This window comes from Oryctolagus cuniculus, chromosome 7, assembly GCF_051225735.1.
Source record: "Oryctolagus cuniculus isolate XC-2025 breed Fujian yellow rabbit chromosome 7, ASM5122573v1, whole genome shotgun sequence".
Taxonomy (NCBI): Eukaryota; Metazoa; Chordata; class Mammalia; order Lagomorpha; family Leporidae; genus Oryctolagus; species Oryctolagus cuniculus.
The window spans coordinates 11,942,274-11,961,165 of NC_142873.1; the positions used below are offsets into that span (position 1 = coordinate 11,942,274).

Genomic DNA, 18,892 nt, shown 5'->3' on the forward strand with positions numbered 1-18,892 from the left:
GGGAGACCAGGAAGAAGCACCTGGCTCCTGGTTTCGGATTGGCGCAGCGCCAGCCATAGTGGCCACTTGAGGGGTGAACCAACGGAAGGAAGACCTTTCTCTCTGTCTCTCTCTCACTGTCTATGACTCTACCTGTCAAAAAGAAAAAAAAGACACAAATGCAAAACAGAAAGCCCAAAAGCCACCTTGCCGGAAGCCGCTCTGTGGTGACCAACACCTGTCCTGCTGGGCAGAGCTGCACCTGGGTCTGGAGAGACCTGGGACACAAGATTCCTCTTAAGGGAGAGTGGGTTATCCATGTCTGTGGGCTGCCGGGCCGGCCCCGACACGAGGCAGTGACCACACTCCGTAATGTGTCTTCCCTTGTGAAAAATACAGGATACTTGACTGAAGCAGATTCTGTGTCCGGGGATCCTCCTGGATGGTAAATTGCTGTTAAGCAGGCAGATCAGGGGGCCGGGGGGCACGGTGAGACCCCGGGGCTTTCCATCAGTGCTCCTGTGTGTGTATTCAAGTGACAGAACTGGAGCCACATTTTTATTCATGAGCCGTATTTGTGTGAATTTTCAAATGCATGTTATGATTATTTTGAGAAGTTAAGGGATAATTTAGGTTCTCAGCTGATATTCTTTTTATTATTTAAATAGTGCATGTGCTTATTAAGCATTAACTACCACGCTGTAGGAGGCGGGAACCCAAAACAGCCTCATTAGGGGAATGATAAAATGCACCCTCGTTCGAGAACTCTTTTCAGGACTTGGTAATTACCGTAGATATTTATTAAGTAAAAAGGGATGCGCCATGGGATTCAAAAACGCAGGCGGCCTGGCTCCTGCCCGTGGCTGCCCTGTGCCCCCTGCCCGGCTTCCCTCTGCAACCCCCTTCCCCAGCCCAGCAAGAACTCACCTTGCTTTGGGCAAACCAAGAATTCTCCAGATCTGAAAAAAAAATCCTAATTTATAAAACATTTCAGAGGTCCTCGTTCACTTCCCTGAAAGATGATTTTGCTCATTAATGTGGCACGGAGTTCCTGCCTAAGCAGGGATAAAAGTGTGGCTGTCACCCACCAGCTCCGCCACAGCCACCTGCTGTGCAACACAGGGGCACAGTGGGCTTCACCCACTCCCCAGACCAGATCTGTGCCGCCGTGAACTGCAGCCCTTGGGGTTCTAGACTTCACGTCCCTCTAGGAAGTAGGGGGCCCAGGACCTGCCCGCGGCCCCTGGAAATACTCGTGTTGTAGGGAACTGAATGAGGTAGGTCTGTGAGGGATGGGAGAAAGGGGCATTCTGGGTACGGGGTCATCTTTGCTTCTTCCTCCAGCCTCCTTCCAGAAATCCAGGGAGCGGGGTGTCGGCTCCTCCAAAATCCCAGATCCCTTCAGGGAGACAGGGGTGGCGCCTATGGGAGACAGAGGTGGCGCCTGTGGGAGACCCGGGTGGCGCCTATGGGAGACAGAGGTGGCGCCTGTGGGAGACAGGGGTGGCGCCTATTTTATGTTTCTTTTCTCTTGACTTTGCTCAAACCTTCTGGAATTAACTCAAAATGCCTGCTCTTTCCGCGGGAGAGAGACGCCTTCTTATCAGTATTCTTATCAGTATTCCCTGCCCCAGGTAATTCTCCAGGAAGCAGTTTCAAGCAAAGCTGACCTGGTAGTTCACTTAAGCCAACAGCTTTTGAGTAGAAGGTGAGGCCAACTCTCTGGAAGACCAGAGAGCCTCCCTACCCTAAGCATTTCCCCAGGGACCAGCACTAGCCACGTCCATGCCTGCCCCTCAGGGCTGCAGGTGCATGGTCTGCGCCATCTCCCCTTAGCCAGATGATGCCTGGTCTGACTGTGAATGGACGTTCGTCCCCCACCTGGAGAGACCATGAGGCTGAGAGTCACAAGGGAAGCAGAGGAAAGTGAAGGGCTGCCACCCAGCAGGGACTCTCCCCTGCCGCCCTCAGATTGATTGCATGTGAGAGGAGATTTCTGTTCTCGGCAGCTGAGTTTGGTCCTGAACAGTTAGTTGATCCAGGCTGGTGCAAGACGTCACGGACAGGGATTTCACACAGCGATGGGGACAGTGTGACCCAGGAACCTGGCGGCAATGCTGCAATGCTCTAATGATGCTCTAGTTAGGATTTATCTGACCCTTCTTTGCTGTGTGGTTGTGTGACCTGGAGCAGATACGTGATCCCTTTGGATCTGACGTGAATTGGTCGGGCTCAAGGGGAGGGGTGGCCACTTGCCACCTCCCATCCCTTCTCCTCCCATCCCTTCTCCTCCCATCCCATCTCCTCCCATCCCAGCCTGGGTTGGGGGAGAAGGTGGTGGCATCTGGGTGCAGTTATCTGCAAGCAAGGAGGAGTGCAGGGTGCTGACACCGTGTTGGGTTGGCTGAAAGGACCTGAAGCATCACCTTACGCTGTGTTATCCCAGAGAGTGGCTTCGGTCAGCTGGTGGGACTGTGGATAGGAAGTTGGGTATTGGGTCTGGGAGTCCTGGAAGCCAGCCAGGCGAGAGGTGATGCGAGCCACTGATGTCACCCCCAAGCCTCTGCAGTCATGCGAGATGTGATGGGGACCAGAGCTGTCACCAAGACAGCAAGACCATGTGGCGATGTCCAGACCATGAGCCCTCCCAAGGGTGGTGACGATTGAGCCAGGAGTCAAGGGGGCCACGCACTGAGCTGCCACAGACCTGGTCACCGCAGAGGCCGGGAACTACAAGCCGAGCCAACCCCTTCTGCAGGTGAACAGGGTGTGTGAACGGTTAACTCAGGGATGCATTTGTGCAGATGGTCTTTCCAGAGATGGTGACCCAAGGCGAGAAGTTCTTGCTGGCCCCTGAAACCTTTCTGGGACTGTGAGACCCTATGATTCTGTCTCCCCGTGGTGGCCTGGTGACGCGTTCTGGGACTTGATTGACTTGGGAGACTCCGTTTTCTCTCCTGGGAAATCAGGCAGCTGTCATCTGTCTCAAGTGAAATCATGGAAGTGCTTTGTCAACATCCATGCAGATACACGATGCAGTGATACCTACTACCATTGTGAGCGTGGTGACTCAGCCAGTGATGAGCAGAGAGCCAGTGCTCCATGCATTTTATTGACCGACTGATAGGTGAGAATCCACCTCCTTGCCCCGATCTCTTCTGCAAAAAAAAAGAAAAAAATGCAGTGAAGCCCCGACCTGCTCAGTGCGTCACCAACAAGAGGTTGATGGGCTTTCCTTAATGGCTGATTAAAAGGCGTTGTATTTTTAGAGCCTCATTTTCCTGCAGGCTTCTTGACATTTCTTACGTGACACCTAATTAGTCTTTTCGACGCTTCCCTGCGGTGGGAGTGGATCACTCGTACATGAGTAGGGTTAAGGGGTCCTGATCTCCAAGGTCAGTGTTCCGCTCTTTAATTGTGTAGAAGGCAGGCTGAAGTCACACCTTGGGCGGTTTTGGGAAGGTTCACTTTCACGACTGCTGCCTTGTGCTTTGTCTTCTTAGAGCAGGAGTGGCTCCATCTTCTTTGCCTCCCATAGGGGTAGGGGACCAGGTCCTTTGGGAGCTGCTGCAGGTACCTCTTCCTGGGCTGTGGGTTGGGTTGTGATGCCTCTACCTTCCCCCGGTTTTTTCTTTTTTTTTTTTTTTGGAGGCACACAAGATGCACCACATAACCCAATCAGATTCTTGCAGTCTTTCCCTTGGTTGTTTGTGTTTTTTGAGGATGAGATTGGAGGAAAGTCTCTTCTACACTGAGTTCAGAGAGCTCCTCAAATGTTTTCCTGTATGTTCTTTGAACCAGCTAGGATTTTTTTCACATTTCCGCTTTACCCTGCCTAGGATTAATCTTTACTTACCTGGAAGAGGGGCAACCAGGACAGAATCCGGCACCCCGACCGGGACTAGAACCCGGTGTGCCGGCGCCTCAAGGTGGAGGATTAGCCTAGTGAGCCGCGGCGCCGGCCTCAATAAAGTAATCTTACTCATTTCCAAAAGCTGTCCTTTGGGGATGCTGAACCAAAGATTCCAAGTCCTTGCGTTTGACTCATGCCCACCCGTTCACATCCATCCGCACCCTCTGCAGAAGATTCCGTGTACCTCGCTTTGCCAGCTTCCTCCGTGCTGGAGCACCCGCCTGCGTCTGCCCAAGAGACCTCATTCTCCCTGGAGTTTCAGTTCCAGCGTTACTTCTTCTCACCGCCCTCCACTTTCCACGAGCCAGTCCTCCTCCGCTGAGCCCAGCGTCCACAGCTTGGGGACTTGTGCCCCTGCTTGGCCTGGATGGTAGCAGCGTGAGGTCGGGGAGACCTGGATAGCTCCTGCAGGCCGGGGGGGGGGGGGGGGGTGCTCTTGTCCACCAGAGGGCAGGTGTGGTTGTCTACTCCCCTGCCCTGGCAGGTTCCTCCTGACCTCTACTCTGCCGAGACCTGAGTTCAACACCTCCTACACGCAGGGCATCCAGATTCTGTGCTGGGCAGCCTCCTTCTCCATGGCAGAGTTCACAGTGCGTACAGCAGGGTCTCTGCGGTGACGGCTCTCGTCAGAAGAATCCCCGTATAATACAGTTGTCTGGCGAGGATGCCAGTGTTGCCCCTCCCTCTTCTTCCCTCCCTCCCCTTTCATCAACAAATTAACATCCTGTGCATTCAGCCTCTGTCCATGAATCAGCAGCAGCAAAACAGAGATTTCCTTTCCAACTGTGTGTACAAAACGAAGACTCGTATGTATTATTACGTTGTGTGGCACTTAGGGAAGAACCCGGAAGAATTCTGCTTGTTGATAGAGGGTCACTAATTTTCTCCAACACCTGCTCTCCGTGAATACCCCCGGGCTGTCCAGGGTCACCTCTCCACCTCCCCCAGAGAATTTCGGTGTTCAGTGGCAAGAGGACTCTTTCCGTTTCCTTAAACTCAGGGGCGGGAGGGGGGGGGCGCTGGGTGCCCCAGGTGAGGGAAGGGCCAGAGCGGCCAGCCAGGAAGCAGCAGTCAGCGCCCTGATGAGACCCACACACAGCCCCCTCGCAACGAGTAACTCATTGATGCTGGGAGGCTGCACTGCATTGTTTTCTTGTAATTATACACACCTCATACGCTCGCTTTTGAAGACATTAATTGCGTGATTAGTTTTATGATTTCTTCTGATTACCAATTAAGTTACCTTTTTTCTTTGTATTTCATACATACCATTAGACTTTATAGCACGGCTTTTTTAATTTCTCACCTAGCAGGGGTTCTTGCACGTCTGAAGGCTACATTATCCACTCAATAAACAGAGAGAGTTTAATTTTCTGTGTAAAGTATTGGTGTGGACTTGGGAAGATGATGTTTCAGATATTATGCTATCAAGAGTGACATTTAATTTTACAGGGGGAAAAATCTTGTTTTTCACTGTCATAACGATGTTCACAGAGCATGCTTTTAGACCAAATCCAGCGACTCTGTGTCGCGGGCTTGGACCAACCTGTCACGGCTCCCTTGTCTGAGAAAAATACCACCCATCCCTCTACGCTTGCTTTACCCCCATTTGTTAATACATTTAATGTGCCTGCGCCCAAGATTTTGTGACCATTTGGTGCAGTGCCATCCCCTAGGCAGAGTTCCCGTGGGTGCCACACGCCTGCCGGGTCTGCAGCCACAAACTGGGTGTGCGCAGTGGCTGGGGGCGCAGGCACGGGCTTTCTGGTCCTAGCCCTGAGAAAGCGAAGTGGCCAGGGTGCAAAGCCGCTCCCAGATGGCTTTCCCGCGCTTGCTGTACTATGAGCCCGCCAATGTCTCCCCTCCTCCCCCACCCCCACCCCCACCCCCCCCCACCCCGGGGAAAAAGGAGAGCAAACAGATCTGTAATCAACAGACGGTCAGGTGGACAAGATGCCGCAGTGAAACGACCCCATAAAGCAGGAATGTGGGGGAGGGGGGCCCCACCGGTTCACAGCCCCGCGCACAAAGGGGCCCCCAAGCATAATGCTGCCTCTGCTGATGTTGTGTGTGGGTCGCAGGCCTTCAGGTTGATTTAAAATGTATGGTTCCAGGGCTCTGACAGCCAGCCCGCCCCGAAGGGGAAGCCACTGGGAGGTCTAAGATACTTTTAATTGAATGTGGCTATAGAAAGAGAAAGTTCCAATTTTGATGTTGATCCTTGAAGTATTAGCCTGACAAAGCTTTGCATTATGGTGGAGAGAAAGGGGGTGGGGTGGGGGAGGAGAGCAACCAGAGGTTGTCCTGTGTGCCCCTGCAGGCCCCTAGAAGAGTGGGGGAAAGTCCCAAATTGAAGGTGTTCCGCGATGACCAGGGCGCCCTGCACCCTGCAATTTTTCATAAATGCTAGGAAAAATAGTTGGGTTCCCTGAGTAACCTTTATTTACTCCTGCTCGGCTTTTTAACCACACTTTCTCTCTCTTGTTGGAGTCTGCTTCCTGTATTGTCCCGCGCTCATGAATAATGCATGAGCCAGCCAAGGGTCTGCCTGTCCAGGCTGCACAAAGGCCCTCCCACCCCGCCGGCACCCCCTTAGCCTCGGGGTAATTACTGTCCCTTCATGGCCGTTCCCCTGCCTCACATGTATTTGTGTGTATTTTTTTTTTCCGACCAATTTAAGGTTTCTTTCGGGGAGCTTTTCAAAGTCATCATGTGTGGGGTGGGAGGGCCCATTCACTGGGGTTTCATTGAAAGCCCAAATGCAGTACGATGAGTTTGGGGCGAGGGGAGCTCCATCAGGAGAAAGAAGACAGCCCTTTCAGTGACCACTTGAGCGGGCTCAAGGGCCGGCCTTCTGTGTGCTTCCGCGTCTTCGCTGGATCTGACCTTGTCTTTCAGCCCACACCGGGAAGGCTGTGGGGAGGGTAGGCTCTGTAGAGGCTGCAGGATCAGAGTTCCTGCCCCCGCCCATCCTGGCAGCCCGGGAGCCACGCTGTGCAGTTAGGATGACCACAGAACTTACCCACCTGTGTTCTGCGTGGTGCCGGCTGGCTGGACAGTTGCAGCAAGGAGGCGCACGGGGTGGAGTGGTCGCACCGCTTTTGCAAGCAGAAAGTCACCTCTGCCAGCTGCACCCTGAGGGAGGAGGCCGCAGCAGGGGCAGGCGTAGGGGCAGGGGCAGCCGCACAGCCCAGCTGTGGACCGGATGTGGCCACAGCACCTTCACCATGTGCGTCTGTTCCCCAGATGCAAAGAGAGGGGGTGTGCCTGCTCCGGGGTGCTCTCACAGGGGTCCCCAGCCTCATGGCTTTAAAAAGAAAGCTTTCTGGTCCCTGGGGGTGGGGAGGGTGTGTGGGGGGGTCCCTTGTGCAAACAGCTAGGTGCTTTCGTTGGTGAGGGCTCCGGGAACGGGAAGTGCTGGAGGCCACCTCTGCTCCCGGGTGGGGAGTCGGCAGCTGCTGTCTGAATGCATCCTCACACACAGGCGCTGCCTGGGGCAGTGGGAGGGTCTGTTCTGGGGGGCCTCCGAGGAGGGCTCATCCATAACACCCCATCTGCCAAGCGCCCCGGGTGTCACCCACATCGCACAGGTGCCTCAGGAAGTGCTGAGTGCGCAGCTGCTGCTACCAGAGCCCAGGCTCCTGGGACAGAGAAGTCACAGCCGGAGTGGGTCCCGGCGATGTCAAATACACCGTCACACAGTGACAGGCCCACTCACACACACAGAATGCCCAGGGCCAAAGACAGACTCACATACACAGTGACACACACCTAACCTGGTGACACACACTCATTCACATACATGGTAACACAGAGACACACGGTGACACACACCTAACAGTGACACATACCTAACAGTGACACACACATACTCATTCACATACATAGTAACACAGAGACACATGGTGACACACACCTAACAGTGACACACACACTCATTCACATACACAGTAACACAGAGACACATGGTGACACACACCTAACACAGTGACACACACACACTCATTCACATACATAGTAACACAGAGACACATACGGTGACACACACCTAATACAGTGACACACGCTTATTCCCATATATAGTAACACAGAGACACACAGTGACGCACACCTAACACAGTGACACACACACTCATTCACATACATAGTAACACAGAGACACATGGTGACACACACCTAACAGTGACACACTCATTCACATACACAGTAACACAGAGACACATGGTGACACACACCTAACACAGTGACACACGCTTATTCACATATATAGTAACACAGAGACACACAGTGACGCACACCTAACACAGTGACACACACATTCATTCACATACATAGTAACACAGAGACACATGGTGACACACACCTAACAGTGACACACACACTCATTCACATACACAGTAACACAGAGACACATGGTGACACACACCTAACACAGTGACACACACACACTCATTCACATACATAGTAACACAGAGACACATACGGTGACACACACCTAACAGTGACACACACCTAACAGTGACACACACATACTCATTCACATACATAGTAACACAGACACATGGTGACACACACCTAACAGTGACACACACACTCATTCACATACACAGTAACACAGAGACACATGGTGACACACACCTAACACAGTGACACACACACACTCATTCACATACACAGTAACACAGAGACACATGGTGACACACACCTAACACAGTGACACACACACACTCATTCACATACATAGTAACACAGAGACACATGGTGACACACACCTAATACAGTGACACACGCTTATTCACATATATAGTAACACAGAGACACACAGTGACGCACACCTAACACAGTGACACACACACTCATTCACATACATAGTAACACAGACACACACGGTGACACACACCTAACACAGTGACGCACACCTAACACAGTGACACACACACACAAATTCACATACATAGTAACACAGAGACACACAGTGACGCACACCTAACACAGTGACACACACACTCATTCACATACATAGTAACACAGAGACACACACGGTGACACACACCTAACACAGTCATACTCACAGTGACACACAGACACACATACACAACACACATACAGTGACATCTCTCAAACTTACCACATAGCACAGTCACACTCACATACACAGAATGACACTTATACACAGAGTCACTCACACACAAGCACACACACGTGTTCCAAAACACACACACAGGCATTCACACAGATTAAGTCATTAAAAAGCAATTAAGTGCTAATCTGTCTCATGCTAGATATAAGTTGCTGGCTTTGAGAAAAAGGTATACTCAGAAAGGGATGGAGGAATCAGGAGTAACATGAAGAAATCAAATCTTGGCTGCTCCTTGGAGGACACCAGGGATTTGAATAAACAGAGAAGTAGGAAGACATCTCAGCATAGGGCTTGTATTCACGGCCGGCACCGTGGCTCACTAGGCTAATCCTCCACCTGCGGCGCCGGCACACCGGGTTCTAGTCCCGGTCGGGGTGCCGGATTCTGTCCCGGTTGCCCCTCTTCCAGTACAGCTCTCTGCTGTGGCCCGGGAGTGCAGTGGAGGATGGCCCAAGTCCTTGGGCCCTGCACCCACATGGGAGACCAGGAGAAGTACCTGGCTCCTGGCTTCAGATCAGCGTGGTGCGCCAGCTGCGGCGGCCATTGGAGGGTGAACCAACGGCAAAGGAAGACCTTTGTGTGTACCGCTTCATACAGGGGCCAGCTCTCCCAGGGAGAGGCATGAACCCCAAGGATGTGGTCAGACATGGAGGTGGTACTGGATGTGTCTGCTGGGGACTGAGTGTACAGGGAAAGCTGACTGCCTCCCGAGAGGGTGGCATCCGTGCTCTACCCACCCCTGTCTGGCCACCTGATGTGACTGCATTGCAGCAACCTGTTCCCTCCACTGTCTCTTCTGTTAGTCTCTCCTTCCACCAAGCGCATCAAGGAGGTCCTAACCATTCTTTGATGGTAGGGCCTGACCTACAGCATGCCACAGAAGAAAGCTCATCTGATTGGTGGATTGGTTGGCTGAATGGCTGCGTGGGTGGATGGGTAGATGGGTGGAAGGGAGGATAGGCAGATGGACAGGTGGATGGATTGGTGAGTAGTTAGGTGAGCGGACAGGTGGTTGGGTGAATATGTACATAGACAGACAGAGATTTGATGACATCAGTAGAAAGTCTCTGGGGAGTTAAAGATGGGCTGGGACAGTATGTTTTCAAGATGTAGGCCATAAGCTGCCATCTGTATTTTCAGCTAGGAAATCTTATTTGTATTAAAATGCTTCTTGAGTGCTTACTGTGGAGCAGCTAGAAAATATATAATATAAAAATTAAAATCACTCATAATTATGCCACCTACATTTATTCACTAGTTGGTATCTCTTTTTAGATTGTGTATCTGGGTTTCTCTTGTTTTTGACTTTGTGTGTTTGGCCTTAAAATTTTTTAAGGAATAAAACGTATTAATATAAAGATTAATATATATTAATGTATGATAAAGAATATAAATTCTTTATAGGTTGCACTATAATTTCTTTAACTCATCTGCCATTGTTGAATATTTAGCTGATCTCTAGACTTTCAAGTGTTAGGAATTTTGCGGTGTTTAGTGTCTTTATACATACATTTGATCTCTGTGGCTTATTTCTTTAGGACACATTCCTAGAAATCTAACCACTGTCCAAACATGCAGAGAATTTTTTGGCCGTGGACATTTTGCGTGGTGGTGAAGATGCCGCTTGGGACGCCTGCGTCTCATGCTGAGTGCCTGGGTTCAAGTCCTGGCTCAGCATCTGATCCAGCTTCCCGCTAACGCACACCCTCAGAGGCACAGCTGATGGCTCAAGAACGTGGGAGACAAGACTGAGGCCCCGGCTCCTGGCTTCAGCCTACCCCAGTCCCAGCCATTGTGGAATCCAGGGAGTGAACTGGCAGATGGGGGATCTCTCTACCTGTCTCTTATTCTCACTGTCTCTCTGTCTCTTTCTTTTTTTTTTTTAATTTTTAAATTTTTTTTTTTTTTGACAGGCAGAGTGGACAGTGAGAGAGAGAGAGACAGAGAGAAAGGTCTTCCTTTTGCCATTGGTTCACCCTCCAATGGCCGCCACGGCTGGCGCACCACACTGATCCGATGGCAGGAGCCAGGTGCTTCTCCTGGTCTCCCATGGGGTGCAGGGCCCAAGCGCTTGGGCCATCCTCCACTGCACTCCCGGGCCACAGCAGAGAACTGGCCTGGAAGAGGGGCAACCGGGACAGAATCCGGTGCCCCGACCGGGACTAGAACCCGGGGTGCCAGCGCCGCAAGGCAGAGGATTAGCCTGTTGAGCCGCGGCGCCGGCTGTCTCTGTTTCTTTCAAGTGTGTAAAGTAAATCAATAAGAATGTTTCTAAAAGATGCAAGCTGTATGAAATATCTCAATTCTCATTGTCCATCGGAACCAGTATCTTCACCAAAAACAGGACATCTGCCATGCCTGGTCCTGGCCCTCTCAGCAGCTCTAGGGAATATCACTTAAAGCCCTTGCAATTCTCCAAGACAAATGATAGCATCATTTTTTAAAGATTTTTTATTTACTTGAGAGGGATAGCTACAGACAGAGAGAGGGAAAGACACAGGAAGGTCTTCATCCTCTGATTCACTCCCTAAATGGCTGCAATGGCCAGAGCTGAGCCAGTCGGAAGCCAGGAGCCAAGAGCTTCTTCCAGCTCTCCAGCATGGGTACAGGGTCCCAGGCACTTGAGCCATCTTGTACTGCTTTCCCAGGCCATCAGCAGAGAGCTGGATCAGAAGTGGAGCAGCCAGGGAGTGAGCCGGCGGCCATGTGGGATGCCAGTGCCCAAGGCAGATGCTTAACCTACTATGCCACAGTGCCAGCCCCAAATAATAGCTTCTCATGCTTGGTTTAGGTTGTAATTTGGGAGTTTTCTGTAAAGTTAAACATTTTATTATGCTTGCTCATTTTATTCTACTTCTGGGAATGATCTATGAGTTTTTTTATGGGAATATTAATTTTCTTAAATAGATTCAGAGTGCTCTTCGTTTGACTTTTTGCTTCTCTGACTTATGGCAAATGCTCTGCCAATCTTGTCTGTGTCTAATTTTACTCGTTAAACTGTTTGAAGTTCAGAAATATCAAACTTTGGTGTATTCAAATATATAGACGGGGGGCTGGCACTGTGGTGCAGCGGGTAAAGCCACTGCCTGCAGTATTTGCATCCCATATGTGTGCCAGTTCAAGACCCAGCTGCTCCACTTCCAATCCAGCTCTATGCTGTAGCTTGGAAAAACAGTAGAAGATGGCCCAAGTTCTTGGGTCCCTGCACCCACGTGGGAGACCTGGAAGAAGCTCTTGGCTCCTGGTTTTGGATCAACACAGCTCCGGCCGTTGTGGCTAACTGGGGATGGAAGACCTCTCTCTCTCTCTCTCTCTGCCTCTCCTTCACTCTCTCTGTAACTCTAACTTTCAAATAAATAAATAGATCTTTAAAAAAATAAACAAATATATAGACAGTTCCTGACTTACGATAGTTTCACTTACAAGTTTTTGATCTCCCAGGGTGGAAAAGTGATGTACAGTGGGGCCCTGTCTCTCCTTGCAGGACAGCGGCAGCAGGGCCAGCTCCCAGTCAGTCCTGATTCTCCTCAGTGTGCTGTGTTGCTGTGAACCTTGGTGCAGATCAGGGAGGGTACATGCGATACATTTGCAACGTATTGCCTTTTCAACTCTTCATGAGTTTATCTTGAAGGAACCCATTGTCAGTTGAGGACCAGCTGTCCTTATCATTCCCCATAACATGCCTAAATTGCTCTCATGTTTAGAATGTCCTTACTCATCGCATGATCAGTTAAAGCTATATTTTTTTATGGTTTTTCATTGTCCCATTTAATGTTTTCATTTATCTGGGTCATTTTTGGTTGCTGTTGTAGTACAAGTATGTTGTGAAGTGAGGGGTAAGTTTTTCCCCAAATTAGCCATAACTAGATGATGAACCCACTGTTTTTCCATTGATTTGCAAGGTTTCCTTCATCAGTATTACTTCTGCCTAAGACAAGCATCCAAAGTGTCTACCCTGGATCCCTTATGAAAAACCTTTAGATTTGAAAACCAAAATTATATTGGAAATTTTGCAGCTGTTTTTCCTAATTGTTCTGGCTTTTTCCCACTCCTCCCTGATACTTGTCATTCTTAGGATAAATCTCCGTCCTAATATCCCTTCTTTCATTGTTTTTTTGTGCTTTTATTCATTATTCCAGAAGAGCTTAGCAAGTTCAGCTCTGATATTGCAGTCCGTTCCGCTCTGTTGCCCCCAATGTAAATTTTAACTCTGCTATTGTAGTTTTAATTTCCTTGCAGTTATTTTTCATCTCTCCCAGTTCCTGTTCTTTGCCTTCCTAACTTGAGAGCTGTTTTCATGTTATTATGCCCAAATTTTATTTTTTATCACTGCATTACGTATTTCTGCCATTTTGTAGACTGTGTGTTCCTGTATTTCTTCTAGAATGGGCAACAGTTTCCTTCTGGCCCCACTGGCAAATCCCGTCCCCAGGCCTGCTCGTCCTTGGAGGATGAGCGTGCTATTGCTTTTCCTACGCGCTAAGTGTTTGTCGATGCCCACGACGCTGGGTTTTGTCCTCCCTCTTGACTCATTCTGAAATGAGGAGCCCTCTGTCCATCCTCTTTTCCTTGCAGAACGCAAGTGGGATCTCACTCCTTTGGCTCCAGGCATTGTCCACTTGTTTGCTCGTTGTGTGCTTTTCCCAGATGCATAGCATGGGGAGTGTGTGTGTGTGTGTGTGTGTGTGTGTTGGGGGTGTGTGTGTTGGGGGGGCAGGTGAATGTTCACAGTTGCTTTTGTGCATTTTCATCAGCTTTATTGAGGCGTAAGTTACTGTAATAAAATGCACGCATCTCATGCACTTTGAGAACGATCTTAGGCTTGGTCACCCCGTGATCAAGCCCTACAACATTTCCGTCACCCCAGAAAGCACTGAGTCCTCTACACTCTACACTGAGTCCTCCCTCCCTGCCCCCAGCCTGAAGAGCATGGATTTACTTTCTATCACTCTAGCCTTGCCTTCCCCAGTTCCGCGTCCATGGAAAAGTGCAGCCTAGGGCCTTCTGTTCTGTCCGCCTTTCATCTAGTGTGCGGTCTTGAGAGTCATCACTGTGGTGTGTGTGTTGGGTTTGTTCCTCTTGCTGTGGCATCGTCTTCTCTTTCATGAATATGCCACCATTTGTATCTCACAGTTTGATGCTGTCTGTTTCATTGGTCACATACAGGGTCTCCCCTTCCTCCTCTGCTTTTCTGGGACTCTGACCTGTAGAATACCTCAAACACTGGAAACCTGAGTGGACCCCTATGAGGAAGCTCCCATCTCTGTCTTCCTGTGATGGATTCCCTGGGGCACGACCACACACGCAGTTTTATCTTCAGAAAGTTACGGTTTCTGGACAGATGCAGGAAGAGCAGGCTTAGGGAAGAATACCACCCCAGGCACCTTACAGAGCAGCAGCAACCCTGCAGTGGAGTGTAGCTGTGGTGCTCTGGACAGTAAGTGCCTGAATCTGGCCATGGACAAAAGGCCTGGGAGGGGAGGAGAAGCCCACTTCCTTCCTCCACTGCAGGAAGTTCCGGCGTGCTCTGTGATCACGTCCCTCAACTTAGAGAACTGTCGCCCAGTCCTGCTGGTAGTAGGCTCCCTGTAAGGCTTAGCTCCCAGCATTGTGTATTGTTAGCTCACTTTTAATTGACAAATGGTAATTATATATATAGGGAGTATATGTATGATATTTTGAGCTATGCGTCCAAATAGAAAAAGTGTCCATCAAGCTAATGATATATCTACCATCTCACTAGTTTATCGCTTTTTTGTAATGTGACTGTCAAAAGTCTATCTTGGCAATTTTTTGATAAATACAATGTGTTATTATTCACTGGGGTCACCATGCTGTGCTTGGTGTATTATAGCGCAAAGCTGGGAGACTGTATCATTGGGCACTGATGGTAGACAATGACAAGAAGTTCATGTATGCACATGTACAGAATTTTAAGATTTATTTATTTACTTGAAAGGCAGAGTTACAGAGAGACAGAGGAAGAGAAAGTAGTCTTCCATCTATTGGTTCCTTTCCCAAATAGTAGCAATAGCTGGTGCTGGCCCAGGCCCAAGCCAGGAGCCAGGAGATTCTTCCAGGTCTCCCACATGGATGCAGGGACCTAAGCACTTGGGCCATCCTCTCCTGATTTCCTAAGCACATTGGCAGGGAGCTGGATCAGAAGTGGTTACAGCCAGGACATCAGCTGGCATCCGTATGGGATGCTGACACTGCAGGCGATGACTTAACCCTCTACGCCACAGTGTTGGCCCCACACACATTAAATGGTAAGTGCGTTTTTTTTTTTTTTTTTTTTAGTATTTAAGCCTAGATATGATGTCCCAAGTCACAAGACATTTTGGATCATGACAAGAAGTTCTGCTTGTTTCTCCAGTAGCTTGTTTCCCCTGAGATGTGTCTTCCCAGTCAATGCAGAGCTTACCTACCCAACAAGCCCAGTTCTGGTGTTACTCAGGGGTGGACCTCTGCAGTCCCAATGAAAGCCCCTTCCCTGACAGGTGCCACTCATGAATCTTTGTCACCCACAATTACTTTTCTTGTACCTCTGACTCACTCTAACTTCCCTGAGCACCCCTGGTTCCAGGCACAATTGGCCCCCTGGGGCATCGTTTGATCCATTGATGGACAGCACTTGTAGCTAACTGACGGATGAGTGCAAAGTCCTGCAGGGTTTTTTGAAGGACATTGGCAGGGAGAGAGAGATGCTCCAGCACCTCCTGTTGGCACTGATGCACAGAATTTGAGCAAACTATTGGTCGCTGTGTGTCTTGGACTTCTTCAAGGCACAGGCATTCCTCAAGCCACACTGAAAATAGGCAACTATAATGTCAGTTCTACCCACTTCCTGCCCCAATGTGTTGCCTCGAGTGCAATACTGCTGTATAGAGGTGGGTGTCTGGTTATCCCTAAGTTTCCATGTTATTGAAAGCTCTGCCTAGAAGAAATGCAAAGATTTTTTTTTTATCTAGGGGCATTGATTTCTTCTAAAAGGAAGTTCCACTATATAGAGTAAGTGTGCTCATGGCTAATCGTCTTCACCACTGTCCCCAAATTATTGAGAGCTCGGAACACACTTCTCCACTTCCCCCAGCTCTGTTCAGTTGAGTGTGACGCCCTCCATGCCTTCCCGTAGAGATCTTTTTTTTTTTTTTTTGACAGGCAGAGTGGACAGTGAGAGAGAGACAGAGAGAAAGGTCTTCCTTTGCCGTTGGTTCACCCTCCAATGGACGCTGCAGCCAGCGCACTGCGGCCGGCGCACCGCGCTGATCCGTTGGCAGGAGCCAGGTGCTTCTCCTGGTCTCCCATGGGGTGCAGGGCCCAAGCACTTGGGCCATCCTCCAGTGCACTCCCGGGCCACAGCAGAGAGCTGGCCTGGAAGAGGGGCAACCGGGGCAGAATCCGGCGCCCCGACCGGGACTAGAACCCGGTATGCCGGCGCTGCAAGGCGGAGGATTAGCCTAGTGAGCCACGGCGCCGGCCCATAGAGATCTCTTTCCATTCCTTCTGAAGAACCCAGTGGGCTGTCACGTGTCTCTGACAGTTGGCTGTCTTCCCCATTTGGTAAATTGCTTGGATAACTTTTCCCACTGCCACTATGTGGATCTACCAAGGATCCAGTAATTCTCTGCTGTTGCTTTTGCTATGAGAAGGAGAACAGCTCCATGTACAGAAATATTCTGGGCCATGTCTTCCAGCAACAAAAGCTCTCTCCACTCAGCCCTTCAGCCAATGCCGGTTCCCTGCAGGAAACACACGATCCTGAACCAGATTCTGTTTTCTCTTCTTCTCACCCTCAGCTCCCGCACGGTCACCTCCTTCGTGTTCTTCAATTTCCTTATTCCTTCTTTAATCACTCCTGTGGTATCTGGAAACAAAGGTAGAGGACTTGAATTGGTTCAGCAGTGGGGGAAAAATGTGGGGAAAACTTAGAAGCTGTGGGTGTAGCCATGAACTCAGTCGAACCACTGAGATTTCTTGATTTCATCCCGCTCCTCAATTCATAGTTAAGATAAAAACAAAAGACTTCCATCTCCAGTTTACAAAAATGCAGCCATCCCTAACAGACCAGGACGGATTAGAGCTGCAGCATCCGAGGAGCCCACTTAGCGAGCTATGAAACACAGTCACAGCACAAGGCAATTTGCAAAATGCAGGCGCCTCTGATCAGTCTGAAATAATCCTCCTGTTTATGAAACAGAACAGGAGACGCAGCATCAAGCCCCGTGCCAATTACACCAGTAACACGGTTTTAAAACGGAGCCCAAGGCCCCAAGCCTGTTGGACCAGCCAAGCATCTGCTCGCAGGCTCGCTTATTCTCTTTCTTATCCTTGGTGCTGTTTGGGTGCTGCAGCAGGAGAAGAATTAATCACACGCTCATGCACGTAGTTGCCTCCCCTGGGAATGAACAGAGGCACTGGGGGACTCCGAGACTCCACAGTACCATTCATAATCCCACCCGGCTCCGGGCAGCCGCCCAGCCAGTGCCTCGCATGCAGATGCCAGCCAGAGACAGAGCAAACTTTTTCTTTCCATTTGTCAACAGTGTCTCGCCCTCGGGTTAGAAAACTGTCCTCCAGCGCTGTAAGGATGCCTGTGAATTCAACCTTTGACTGCTGGTGTATTTCAGTGCCTAGGGTACAACTCCAGCTCTACTGATTCCCGCTTCCAAGGCGGTGCTGCTGAGGGTCCAGTGTGGTGACGCCCGTACCAGGCCTGGGCTGTGTGGCCGTGTGGTGGTGACATGAGCTCTCCCGAAAGTTGCTTCACCCTGGGAACTGCAGCGATTACCTTCCTTTTGCAGGACCTGAAACAGAGAGGGCCCAGATGTCAAATATTTGTAGATTTTTTTTTTATAAAGATGTAGTGTCTTCCTACTCTTTTTGATGCCCAAGGTTGCTCAGAAACGTATTCTGCATATATATCCCAAACTCTGCTTTTACCATAGTTTCCCTTCTTTGTCCTACTCCGTGCTATGGGGTGAGAAGTGAGCTGGGCGGGAGTTGGCAGCGGGGGCTATGGAGTCTCTTTGCCCCCTTCCCTAGGGACAGCTCCCAGTGTGCCCCATCCTTTTCTACCTCTTCTCTTGGGGCACTAACTTGTATGAGCTAAGATGCTCATAGCGGGGAAAAAACACAGTGGGAGAGCTCAGTCCACAAGGTGTTGACTGCTGTAGGTGAGCAGAAGCCTGGAGCTGGCGTGGTTGCAGGAGTGCTTCCTGGTGCAGGCGGCTCTGTGGCTTTCACTGAAGTGGCTTCTGCCCTCCTGCTCGTCCCCTCCCTCCGGGCCAGGAGATGGGAGAGTAGCTTCCATCACACCCTGTTTCCATAGCTGTGCTCTTCAGAGCAACAAAGAAGGGTCGTCCTCCATGTGTTCTTCCTGTATCCCCCGGAATTTTATTTTGCAAGCTCCAAACTTCCAGAGAAGTTGAAAGAATAGTAATGTTAGCACCAACATACTCCAGGTCTGCATTCACCCTGTTGTGGACTTTCTGCCATGCTTTTAACTCTATCATGCACCTGCCTACCTGGATGGAAATCTCTTGGAGTGTGTTCCAGACTTTAGGAAACACGTAAGCATGTGTTTTCCAGAAATAAAGATACATGCCCACATCACCCCCCAGAGTTCAGTATGAATGCAATAATGTTATTTATCAGAAAATTTGAGGTCAAATAGTCCCCATTATCCCAATAATGTTTTTCACATCTAGCTTGTTACTATCAATCCAGACTCCAACCAAGGATCAGCGCGCCACATTTTTGCTGTCACTTCTGCTTCATTTTCTTTATTCTGGAATACTTTTTCTCTTACCCTGTTATTTTGTATTATTCTTGGTCTTTTCCAACACTGCAAGCTAGGT

The 18,892-nt window shown here is 49.9% G+C and overlaps 1 protein-coding gene and 1 pseudogene across 3 annotated transcripts in view; one reads left to right on the top strand and one right to left on the bottom strand.

Annotated features, from left to right (window-relative positions):
• The window catches only part of LOC149125291 (uncharacterized), a 28,543-nt pseudogene extending 19,518 nt beyond the window's left edge, over window positions 1-9,025 (bottom strand).
• The window catches only part of PTPRN2 (protein tyrosine phosphatase receptor type N2), a 1,109,078-nt gene that overhangs the window by 772,544 nt on the left and 317,642 nt on the right, over window positions 1-18,892 (top strand). The window lies entirely within an intron of this gene.